Source organism: Chamaea fasciata, unplaced genomic scaffold (assembly GCF_029207755.1).
Source record: "Chamaea fasciata isolate MVZ Bird 193981 ecotype frontalis unplaced genomic scaffold, bChaFas1.0.hap1 SCAF_21, whole genome shotgun sequence".
NCBI lineage: Eukaryota > Metazoa > Chordata > Aves > Passeriformes > Sylviidae > Chamaea > Chamaea fasciata.
Window position 1 is genome coordinate 980,859 of NW_027094106.1, and position 12,156 is coordinate 993,014.

General features: G+C 52.3%; 1 protein-coding gene across 1 annotated transcript in view; it reads left to right on the top strand.

Moving 5' to 3' along the window:
- Positions 1 to 12,156, top strand: part of CALN1 (calneuron 1) — a 120,024-nt gene that overhangs the window by 40,779 nt on the left and 67,089 nt on the right.

Sequence of the window (12,156 nt, forward strand, 5' to 3'; positions counted from 1 at the left end):
TCCTGGCCATGGAGGTGCTCCAGTCCCTCCTCATCCTCCCAGCCTGTGCTGGCCCCGCTGCAGGAGCTCCTGGCCCTGCTGTGCTGAGGATCCAGAGTTGACCTTCCCCTGGCCCAGCCTGAGGCCGTTCCCTCTCCTCCTGTCCCTGTTCCCTGGAGCAGAGCCCGACCCCCCCGGCTGTCCCCTCCTGTCAGGGAGTTGTGCAGAGCCACAAGGTCCCCCCTGAGCCTCCTTTTCTCCAGGCTGAGCCCCTTGCCCAGCTCCCTCAGCTGCTCCTGGGGCTCCAGCCCCTTCCCAGCTCTGTTCCCTCCCCTGGACATGCTCCAGCCCCTCCAGGGTCTCTCCCATCCTGAGTGGCTCAGGGCTGGACACAGCCCTCGAGGACCTCAGCAGGGCCAGCCCAGGAGACAAAGGGGACAATCCCTGCCCTGGCCACACCATTTTTGATACAGCCCACGATGCTTTTGGCCACCTGGGCACCTGCTGGGGTCATCTTGAACCAGAGCCAGAAATGTTCAGGTTCCCCTTCTCTGATATTTGATGCACCCCGAGGGGCTTTGGGGGCTGCTCCCAGGATCTGGGAATGTAACCTGGGGAGGATTTAAAATCCATCTACTCCACAGTGGCTTCAGAGACTGTTAAACCTTGGAGAAGCACCCCAAGGGGATGTAGCGAACTGCTACCTCACCCAGATGGATCTGATCATGTGTGGGGAGTAAAATAATGAGGCTGTTCCTTGGTGTCCCAGTCCAAGCAGTCAGCACCAGCAAAGAGCCCAAATCTCATTTCTCTTCCTCATTCCAGCAATGTTTGTTTTGATTCCATCAGAGGAAGAGCTGCCAAGCTCCTGCTTTTGGGATAGGACGAAAGCAAAAAAAAGAGGGGAAAAAAAGAAAAAGGCGTCACTGAAAGGTAGGAAATGAAAAGAAATGAGTTCTTCAGCATTATTTAAAATGTCATTAAAGCTTGCAAGGAAAGCAATCCCTTTCAAGCTGGATTGTCTGTGCTTGCCTCCAACACATTTTTCCAATGGAATTCTCAAGGACTGCTTTCAGGTGCACAGCACACAGAGAGAGAACAGAGATTTATTCTCAGGAAGACTTTATTCTTATGGGCCTTTGATGTGCAGAAACTGCAGTTTCATTCAAACAACCAAACTGGAGAGAAATGCAAATATTTCAATCACTCTCCTGGAACATTTGGAGGATTCAATGTTTAGTACAACAATTTTTCCTGTTTTCTGTAAAAGATAAACAGAGAAAAGAGAAACCCAGGAAAGCTTCTCCTACACCTGCTATTAAGTACTTTGGAAGTAGAAACTCCCTGTGGATTTGCAGAACTGGGAGGGTCCTTCCTCCATGTCCCCGGGACCTGGCAGGTTCCACTGAGTCTCCTTCAGGACTAAAGTCCCCAAATCATGAGACTAAATTTGTTCCCATCAGTGAGCAGCTTCCAATTATCCCTTTACATTTCCAATTATCCCTTTACATTTCCAGAGGTGGATGTTTGAAACTGCCATTTCACCTCCTCTCCCTGAGTTCTTTGGTTGGAAATCAGGCTGGGCACAGCCTGGCTCAGGAAAACCCCGGGACTGGGTGACCTTTAGCAATCACATCCCAGTGGAGAGGGCTCGTGGCTGCACATGAGACTTTTGGAGGTTCATCTGCAGTAATTACTGCTGAAATCCCTTCCCTTTTCCTCCCAGTTGCAGCCACACCCCACCCCAGCAGAGCAGGGGCTGAGGGAGCCCTGCAGGGATTTGGGGCTGGATTTAGGACGGGGATTTGTGGCAGTGTCACCCTGGCCCTGCAGCAGCTCTCTGGCCTTGCCCAGCATCCCAGGCCTGCCCAGGGGCACATTCCCAGCTGCTGGAGGAGGGTTCTGGGCAGCTGCAGTGGGCAGAGCTCCCCGTGGTGAGCGTGGTTGGCTGACGGTTGGACTTGATGGCCTTGAGACCTTTTCCAGCCTTATTAATTCCGGGATTCTCTGGGTGTGACAGCCTGGGCCACACCAGGCCAGCAGGACAGCAGGTTGGGGACAGCAAATACACAACAGAGCCTGTCCCATGTGCCAGGACCTGCCTGGAGATCAAATCCACAGGAATTCCATTCCCCTCCTTGATGCCCTTGGGCATTCCTTGGGAATTGCTGCCAAAGCTGCTGGAGCTGTGTCAGTTTTCCAGAGGGGCTCAAGTGTTGCTGTGGGGCTTTCTGGGGCTCCCTGTCCCTTAAGGGAAACCCTCCAGTGATGCTTTGGGAAAAGCTTTCCCAAATTGCTTCAGACTTTACCAAGCCGTTTGGAATTCTTCCATGGAAACCTTTTCCATCCCCAAAATGCAGGTTTGATTCCATTCCCTGTTGGCAGTGGCCCTTTCAGCCAGAAATAATGGAAGGGCTTAGCTTTGGGAATGCTGCAATATTTCCTTTGGAATTGATGATTTCAGTGTTTAAAATTTTAAATAACGGGGCCATGAAATACTGGGACTTCAGTGGGGTGAAGCCTTTTCTGGAAACCATTCCCAACAGGAATGATGGATGAGCTTTGGTTCTGTTCCACTGCAAAGCCACGGCGAGGAAATCAAACCAAACCAAGGAGCGGATTAGTTCCCAATTTTCCTCACCTTTCTTTTGGCCAGAGTATTTGGAGTTAACCCTTTTGCTCCATTGGGGCCTAATTCCAGCTGCCAGATTGCTGAGGAAGAGACAGCTAAGCTGCCCAAAAGCCCCTTTTCCTTTTCCTTCTCCTTTTCCTTTTCCTTTTCCTTTCCCCTTCTCCTTCTTTCTCCTTTCTCCTTTCTTTTTCTTCTTTTTCTTTCTCCTTCTTCGCCTTTTCCTTTCCCCTTCTTTCTTTTTATTTCTTTTTATTTCTTCTTCTTCTTTGCCTTTTCCTTTCTTTATTTTTATTTCTTTTTCTTTTCCTTTTTTGTTTTTCTTTCCCTTTCTTATTTTTCCTTTTCCTTTCATTTCTCTTTTAACTTTTCTTCCTTTTTATTTTTTTTCATTTTTTTCCCTTTTTTCTCTTTTCTTCATATCATTTTTTGGGGTTTATTATTTTTCATTATTTTTACCTTTTCCTCTTGTTTCTTTTTCTTTTTACCTCTTTTCCCTCTTTCTTTTTCTTTCTCATTTTCTTCTCCTTTCTCTTCTTCTTTTTCTGAGTTTTCCTCACCTTTCTTTCAGCTGGAATATTTGAAATTAACCCTTTTTGCTCCATCCCAGCTGCCAGGAGGCTGAGGAAGAGGCAGCCAAGCTGCCCAAAATCCAATGGAATGTGGAATTGTGATTTCCCTCTCCAGCTGCGGGCAGTTCCCAGCCCATCCCTCTGCTGCAGCCAGGATTGCTCCCACACCCATCTGCACTGGGAGAGCTCCCTTGGTGTTATCTTCTCTTTAGCTAATGGCAATCCTGAGTTTGTTTGGGAATTTCCAGGGGCATTGAGGAGCCTTGGGGCTGCAGGTTCCGGTGCTGAGGGCGGAGGTTACAGCCCCTCACCCGCTGGGCTGTCCCGGTTCCTCAGGGATTTGGGGATGCACAAAGATCCCTGGGAAGGTGAAAGTGCAGGGTAGGGTTCGGAGATTGCAGAGATTGGCACCCCCAGAGGACGAGGAGGTGCCCAATTTAGGGAAAGGGAAAACAATGGGAAAAACTGTCCCAAAGCAATGGCAAAAACCTGAGTTTAATTCTGTGCTCAAGTTTGCGGTTCTGTGCACAAAGAGCAGAGTTTGTGTCTGAGGCTTGAACCAGGAGGGGAATTCTGGCACTGCTGAGTCCTTCCCAGAAAGTTTCTTTTGCAAGCAGAGCTGGTGCTGCCTCTTTCCTCCTCTGGAGCCCGGGCTGTGGCTCCTTTCCTGAGCTCCCAGCAGTGAGGACACAGAGAGGATGTGTGAACTGGGATTTGTTTGCTGGGCTCCTGATCACCAGCTGTGCTCTCAGGGAAGCATTTCTGTGTTAGAACCACTCAGGCTTTTATGGAGAAAAGTTTTTCCCAGGATGGAGAAGATTCTGGGACTTGAGCAGAAAATGCACAGGAACGGGGAATTTTGGATGAAAAGCATGAAATCAGAAGCACACTGTACCTTCCCAGGGGTGGTCACTCACCTTGATGGGGATATTGGAGAAACAAGGAGTGGGAATTAATCCAAGCGATGCAGAGGGAGGCTGCCCCTGGATCCCTGGCAGTGCCCAAGGCCAGGCTGGACACTGGGGCTTGGAGCAGCCTGGGACAGTGGGAGGTGTCCCTGCCCATGGCAGGGGTGGGGCTGGGTGGGCTTCGAGGACCCTTCCAACCCAAACCATTCCAGGACTCGAATGAAATCTGCTGAGAGGAAAGGGATGAGAGGGATACTGGAGGTGCTGCTCTCATCCCACCTGGAGGAATTGAGGGAATAAGAAGGAATATTTCACTGTGGGCTCAGCTCTTGAGTCCTGAGCAGACTCAGCAGGGTCCAAGGTCCTTCCCTGGTCCCGAGTAAAACCACAGTAAGGCCTTATTAACGTGGGCTTAACGGGAAGTTAATTAAAGGCAGAAGGATTGGGAGAGCAATGGAAGGCCAGGGAAACCTGCTGCAGGCACTGCCTGTGCTGCCGGTGGGCGAGTCTGGGATGGGGAGGAGGATCCCACCTCATCACCTTTGTCAGAGCCAGGTCTCAGGGTTTGCTTGTAACAAATGATCCCTATGGGCAGTTCCAAGGATGTTATTCCAAATGGCCCGGGAATACTGGGCAGGAAATTTCCAACAGAGAGAGCTCAAAGCCCAGCGAAGACTCTGGGAAGTCCAGGGAAGGAGCTGCACATGAAGGGAGAGGTTCTGCTTCCCACTGGGCACAGACTGAGTGGCTCTGTTGGGAAAGCTACGAAACTCATTCCAGGAAATCGGGGCAGGATGCAAATTCCATCCATCAAACCTGGAAACAATCCCAGGTGGCTGCTGGGAGAGTGGGAATGTGAGGGATGTGCAGGGATGGGAAGGGATGTGAGGGGATATGAGGGATGTGAGGGATGTGCAGGGATGAGCAGGGATGTGCAGGGATGTGAGGGATGAGCAGGGATGTGCAGGGATTAGAGGAATGTCCGGGTTTTGCGGGATGAGCGGGAGCTGGAGTGGGGGAGGCTCAGGGAGAGAAGTTCTCTTCCCCGTGCTGCTCTGTGGAAGGAGGACGGAGGAGAAGGTTGTTTGCTGATAGAGCTGTGAAAGGGAGATGGAGCTTTCTTTGGAAAACAGTGGAAATTTATTCCCTTCTCATTCAGCCTTTTAGCAGCTGTTTCTGGAGTTGTAAACAAAAGTCGTAGCATGGATCTGGAATTTATCTGCCTTGTAGTGCTAATCTCCTTTCAGTGTGGGCTGTTATTTCTTCTTCTCCTTCTCCTTCTCCTTTCTTTTCTCTTTTTCCTTTTTTCTTCATTCTCTTATTTTTATTATTTTCTTCTTTCGATCTCATTTTCTAAAACTTCCTCTTTATTTTTCTTTTTCTGTCTCATTCTCTTTTTTTTTTTTCTTTTTTTTTTCTTTTTTTTTTCCTTTTCCATCGAGGCTGGATAACACGTTTTTCCCTGACCTTGCACACCCTGGGTTACAGAATTGCAGGAAGCCTCACAGAATTCCTGGCTCTGGCTGCCCACCTTGGGACCAGCCCCAGCCTGGGGAGCAGAGCTGGGGAGGTCCCCGAGCCCACTCGGGGCAGGGGAGCTCTGGGGCTGCTCCCAGGGCATTTCCACGGTCAATAATCCATGGCAGGGAAGCCCAGGAGGAGCCTGTGCCGTGCTGTGGAATTCCCTGGATTTGTCTGGGTGTTTGGAGCCCCTCTCCTTTCTGGCAGAGGTTTTGTGTTGGACAAGTCACAGGAGGGGTCTCTGTGGTGGAGCCTCAGCCAGCGACCCTCAGGGTCACACAGTTTGTGCCAGGGGACCAAAACTCCATCTGGAATGGCGCTGTCCCCACACCCATCCCTGCAGGCTGACAGGGATTTGCACCGGATGTGGCACAAAAAGCTGATTTTTATCCAGGGAGCTGAACTGGGCCATTGGCTTGGGCAGCCCCCCCATCCTGGTGCCGCTGGCTCTAATTCCAGGGCTGCGGGTGGGTGCCCAAAAAACCATTGGGAGTCTCCTGGTGGAGATCCACAGAGCCAGGGATGCAGCAGGAGGGGAGGGGAGGGCAGGGATCTGAGGAACGGTTTCAAGCGGTGACTGACAGATGGTGAAGCTCAGAACACGAGCCCTCATGTAAAAATTCATACGGAATCATCTGGACAGGAACAGGAAATGAGCTGCAAGAATGAACATAGAATCATTTGTAAGAATTCACATGGAATCACTAAAAAATTACCGTAGAGTCACCTGTAAGAATCAACATGAAATCTACAGCAGAAAGTAACATGAAATCATTTGTAGGAATTAACAAGAAATCAACTGAGAGCATGAAATAACCTGTAGGAATGAATATGGAATCACCTGTAGGAATTACCATGAAATCCCTGTGTGTTTATGCCAACTGCTGCAGCGTGCACTGAAATATTTGGTAAAGGATACCAAGACTGAAATACTTGGAATGAAAATGTTCCCAGGAGGCTGAGGTTGCTGCTGCTGGAGGTGACTTGGTCACCAAAGCTGCCTGGGGCAGAGAGAGCCCCATTCCCCGGTGCTGCAGTCACTCCTCACCTCTGGAACTTCCTTCGCATTGAGGCTAAATTCCCTCATATCCATTTGTTCCTCCACCAGTGCTGCTCCTCACCTGAAATGGCTTTTCCCTGTCCCTGGAATGTCCCCTCCCTCTTCCTTTCCCCTCACTGGTGGAAATTAAAGCCCTTCCCCTGGGAGGGTGGGCAGGCCCTGGCACAGGGTGCCCAGAGCAGCTGTGGCTGCCCCTGGATCCCTGGCAGTGCCCAAGGCCAGGCTGGACACTGGGGCTGGGAGCAGCCTGGGACAGTGGGAGGCATCCCTGCCATGGCAGGGGTGGCACTGGGTGGGCTTTATGCTTCCTTCCAACCCAAACCACTCCAGGATTGCATGAGCTGAGCCCTGCCCTCCTCTCTCCCGGCATTCGCTCCTCTCCAACACCTTCCTCACTTCCTTCATTCCAAGCTCATCCCTCGTGCCCGGCCTGGCCCTGTCCCGGGCACTGAGAACGTGATTCTTCCTCCTGATTTACAGCTGGGCTCCCTCCAGCCCCAGCCAGCCGTCCCCTGGTGCTGCGGGTGAGCCCTGCTGGTCTCCTGCAGGGAAGTTCATAGGGAAGAGTGGAAGCTGCCGTTGTGCAAATCCTTCTGGCACCTGCAGGATCGCAGTGCTGCCCCCAGCCTGCCCTCGAGGATCCCCAGTCCTTAAAAATCTTCCCTTTGAGGGCGGATCCGGGAGCAGCAGCCCTCGTTCTGTCCTGCATTTCCGTGGGAATGGGCGTTCCCACAGGTTACCTGGAAACGTTCAAGGTGTTTGGGAGCAGAAGCACCAAAACTGTCTTTTCCACAATTTTTTTTTTTTTCCCCCGAGGAAGGGAGAGATAAATAAAAATCTGCCAAATTCCGTGTCAAGCAACCCCTCTGGGGACAGAGCAGACCCAGCCCTGAGCTCCGAGAGCTTTCCCGGCCGTGCCAGGCTGAGGAGCACGGGATTGTTTGTGCCTTTGCCACGGCTGGAGCACGGCAGCCCTGTAAATCCCCTGCTCCTGCCGGCTTTGGGGGATGCTGAGAGGAGCCAGAGGCTGCAGCAGCTCCGGGGACACGGCCCCGGGGCGCCGTGAGAGCTCTACCCGCGGGCGCTGCGCCGCTCCGCCCGGATCCCCATAACCAGGGGAAATATTTTGACACTTCCTATTGGAATACGCGGGGGGGGGGGGGGGGGGGGGGGGGCGCTGCCATTAGATAAAAACGGGGTTATTTTGACACTTCGTTGCAATTTGCGGCAGGGGAGAAAAAAAAAAAAAAAACCCACCCAAAAAAACCCGAGAGTGAGAATAGCAGATGGAGGGCTGGAAATTTCCATTTTTTTTAGCCGTAGTAGTTCCAAGCCTCACTCCCCGGTTCACCCAAGGACGAGCTGTTTGCAGCTTTCAGATCGTTCCCTCCGTGCTGGGGGGCCCAAAGGTGCTCCTAAAGGACCGGGATGATTTGGGGCGGTGTTATCTCGGCTCTTATCGCACTAATGACAACAACCGGGGACTGGCGGTGATCGCTGAGGCTGGGCCTCCCACACCTTTAGGGTGGGATTTACACCCCAAACCACCCGAGGGCGGCCAGGGCATGTGATGGAACGAATCCTCCAGGGAATCGTTATTCCTCCTTCTCCAGGAGACATCCCAAAATCCCGATGGCTGCCCAGGGAAATCACTGGAATAAACCCGACCAGGGAGATGAGCGAGAAGGTCGGGCAGGAGCAGGGAGAGGGTTGGGGAGGGAAGAGCTGAGCAGGAGCATCGGGAGGGGTGGATGAGGGCGGATTTTGGGGAGTTAAGCACTTGCCGGGCTGAGTGTCAGGGTGGTGCTGTTTGTGCCCTTCAGAAAGGTAATGAAGAATCCTTCTTTTCCCTGGCTCTCCCCTCCTGCTCCCGCAGGCGGGGGGGTTGGTTGGACATGTGCTCGGTAATGGGGAAGCCGTAAAGTGCAGCTGTTCAATGGGAGGAGAGAGAGGGAACGAATTAAATGCAAACACATCTCCCCCCTTTCCCTACCCGGCTCTGGAGTGCTCAGACAACTCTGGGAAGGGAGTGCTGTGCTCTGGGCTCCTGTGGAACAGAAATCTTCACACCCAGGAAGAAACGTCAGGATAAACTTTCGTGGGAAACCTTTTAGACCCGGCTCTGCTCCTGCTGCCTCAGCCCCTTCTGCCCCCAAACCTTGACTGATTTGTTCCTTTCTCCTTGCTGCACTTTCACCCTTCCGGTTCTTCCCAGTCTTAGATCATTTGGGAATGTAACTCATGTTGTGGCTGCTACCTCTCTGAGGTCATTAACAAAGGTGTTAATTAGGATGATTGGGTGGCCAGGGTTGGCCGGGGCTTGGAGCAGCCTGGGGTAGTGGAACAAGATGAGCCTTGGTCCCTTCCAACCCAAATCATCCAGGACCCTGTGATCCCATGGGGAAGGATGAACTTCCTGTTCTCTGATTTTTCCTGGGACCTCTTCTTCGGTCCTTTTTACCCTCCAATACAGTTCTGTGTCAGCTGCCCACATCTGGGAGTAAATGAAGACACTACTCAGGGAAAGAAGAATAAATATTGGGATTTCTGACCCCCAGGGAGGGGAAATCCACGTGTTTGGTTTTCCTTGCTGCCATCCAGGCTGGGCAGGGGGAGAGGGCATCTCCTGGGGCAGCAGCACCTCAACACCCTCCCCCTTGTGATCCTTACAGACAGAACAGGGCCCTGCTTTTTTGGATCAGGGAAAAGCATCTCTGTGGAGACTCTGGAATGGGAAAGATCCCAAAGCTTGTCCCGAGCCCCAGCACTGTCTGTGGAGAGATTGACTCCATGGACCACATCCCCTGGCAGCTCTGAGCCGGGAGCATCTGTTGCCATGGTGACTTAGTGGGGAAAGTCATCTGGGGAAAGTGCTGCTGTATTTTTAGCTTTGGGTAATGAAATGTAACAGCTGGAGAGGAAGGTGAGGGGCAGCCAGGGGCCACACGGCCCTGGAGCGGGGTTTGGGAGCAGGGCTGGGTTCGGGGAGGGTGCTCAGCACGGGCAGCACCTGCAGGAGCCTGGGAATAACCCCTGGGAAGAGAAGGGGATGAGGAGGAGCTGTTCCATGGTGAGATAAAGAGGAGGTCACACTGCTCCCCGTACAGTATGTTCAGCCTATAAATAGCTCACAGCTACCTCTGCACAAGTGGTATTTATAGAGTGGGGAGGGGAAAAGGCTCTGTTTGGTGATGGGAGGGGATTTGGGAAGGATGAGCCAGGCTTGGTCAAAAGTTCAGGTCTTTGAGAGGAACAGAAAGCCCCAAAAGTGGGGGGGTTCTGCTCGGCTCAAGGCTCAGAGGTTGGGTGCTGTTAAGGCAGCTTTGGGGATGGGTGTGCCTGGAGCGGGCCCTCAGCTGGGACTGCTCTGAGGATATTCCACAGCAGAGCCCTGCACACGTGCCCTTTATCCCTGCCATTTACCCCTGGTGTTTGGATCAGTCTCACATGTAAACTCCAGATTCATGTTTTACTTCCTAAAATCCTCTCCCAGCTCCCTGCAATCAATCGCACTCTTCTGCCTTCAGCTGTCAGAAGTTTGTTTTCTCCCATTAATCGATTTGGGTGTAATATTTACTGCACTGAGCTCTCAGGACCGCACATGAAAGGAGATTTCCCTGCTGCTGGCAGGGTCTGATGGGATTCAGGGATTCATTCCTGCTCCAAAGGCTCCTGGAATTATGAGCCAAAGCTTTGAGCAGCCTCCCCACCTTTCCCTCCCAGCAGCCTGGGCTGGCAGGGACACAAAGGGAATTCAGCTTCAGGAAGTCACAGCTGATGGAAACCCGAGCCAGAGTGTGGAGATCAGAGATGGGGCCCAGTATTCCCTGGAATGAATGGGCCCTTCCCTCTCTGCATCCCTGGCCTCTTGGGCTGGATTAAAACCGATCCCATCTCGTGGAGATAAACACAGCTGGGGTTAGCAGCAGTCTGGGAAGTGGCCTGGCCCCTGCCCAGGGAATTACCCAGGCGGGAAGCTGCCCATGGAAACGGGAGAGGGAAACAGCCCATGGAAACAGGAGCAGGATCCTTCCCATGGAAACGGGAGCAGGGTCCTGCCCATGGAAATAGGAGCAGTCTGGTGGGGGCAGGGGAGGGGGCTGAACCTGGGCGAGGTGGTTTAGAAGCAGATTTTGAATTGTAAAACTTCAAATAAAGCTTAGCAAAGACCACCAGAACCATTCGTTGATGGGCTCTGATGCTCCTGCCTTTCTTCCAGGAACATCCAAAGGTTTCCTGCTGCCCCTGTGCAGGGTCTGGTGGCCCCTGACTCCCGGGGACAGGGTGAAGGTGACTCTGGCAGCCCATGGAGGACTCAGAATATTTTCCTTAAAGACTGACCTACTCCAGGCAGGCCAAACATTTTCCATCCTCTAGTTCCTGATGAGAATGGAGAAGTTTTTAATCAGTTTAGGTTTATTTTCCTAAAAAAAAAAAAAAAAAACAACCAAAAAACAAACCTGCTGAGTTTTCCCTTCCACTTCTCCAGTGAAATTGCTTTAAATGCAGGTGAAACTCCTCTGAGCAGTTGCAGGGGGCCCTGGGGTGTTCCCTAAATCCCCATTCCCAGAGGGAAATGATGGAGCATCCCCTGATTCCCTCTCCCAGCACAGGGCAAAGACTGCTTCACCAAAACTGAGGAATTGGCACCTTTTCCCCTCCTCATCTCCAGCCTTTCAAGTGAAACAGGCTCCCAGCTGCTGGAAGGTTAAAATTTCCCTGGCAGTTGCAACAGGCACATCTGGGAAGTTCGGGTCTGGGAGTTGAGAGGCCTGTGAGCAGAGACGTTGAGGTGGTGGATTATGGAATCACGGAATATCCTGACTGGAAGGGATCCCCAGGGATCATCAGTCCAGCCCCTGGCCCTGCACAGACACCCCAACAATCCCACCCTGGGCATCCCTGGGAGCTCCTGGAGCTGTGGCAGCCTCAGGCTGTGCCCATTCCCTGGGGAGCCTGGGCAGTGCCCAGCACCCTCTGGGGGAAGAACCTTTCCCAAAATCCAACCTAAACCCAGCTCCAGCTGTTCCCTGGGCCCTGTCCCTGTCACGCAGAGCAGAGATCAGAGCTGCCCCTCAGTGTGTCCCCTCACACAAGTGGAGAGGGACTGCCACGGGCTGGAGCAGTTAAAAGTTAAAAAACAAACCAAAGTCAGATATCAGGAGCGGAGCCAGGCTGAGGACGATTGATGGAAGTGATTCCTTATGTTCCATCAGTATTTTTATTGATCTTAGGCTGTTTAGTGCTGTAAAAACATTGTAAATTAGAGAAGAGCTGTGAGAAGGATCTAGGGACAGAAATCACCCAGGGTGACAGCAACAGGACGAGGGGAAACAGCCTCAGGTTGTGCCAGCAGAGGTTCAGGTTGGACACTGGGAATTATTTCTTCACTGAAAGGGTGACACAGGGTGGAGTTAGCAGCCCTGGGGATGTGGCAGCTGGGGACATGGGTTAGTGCTGGCCTTGACAGTGCTGGGTTAAGTTCTT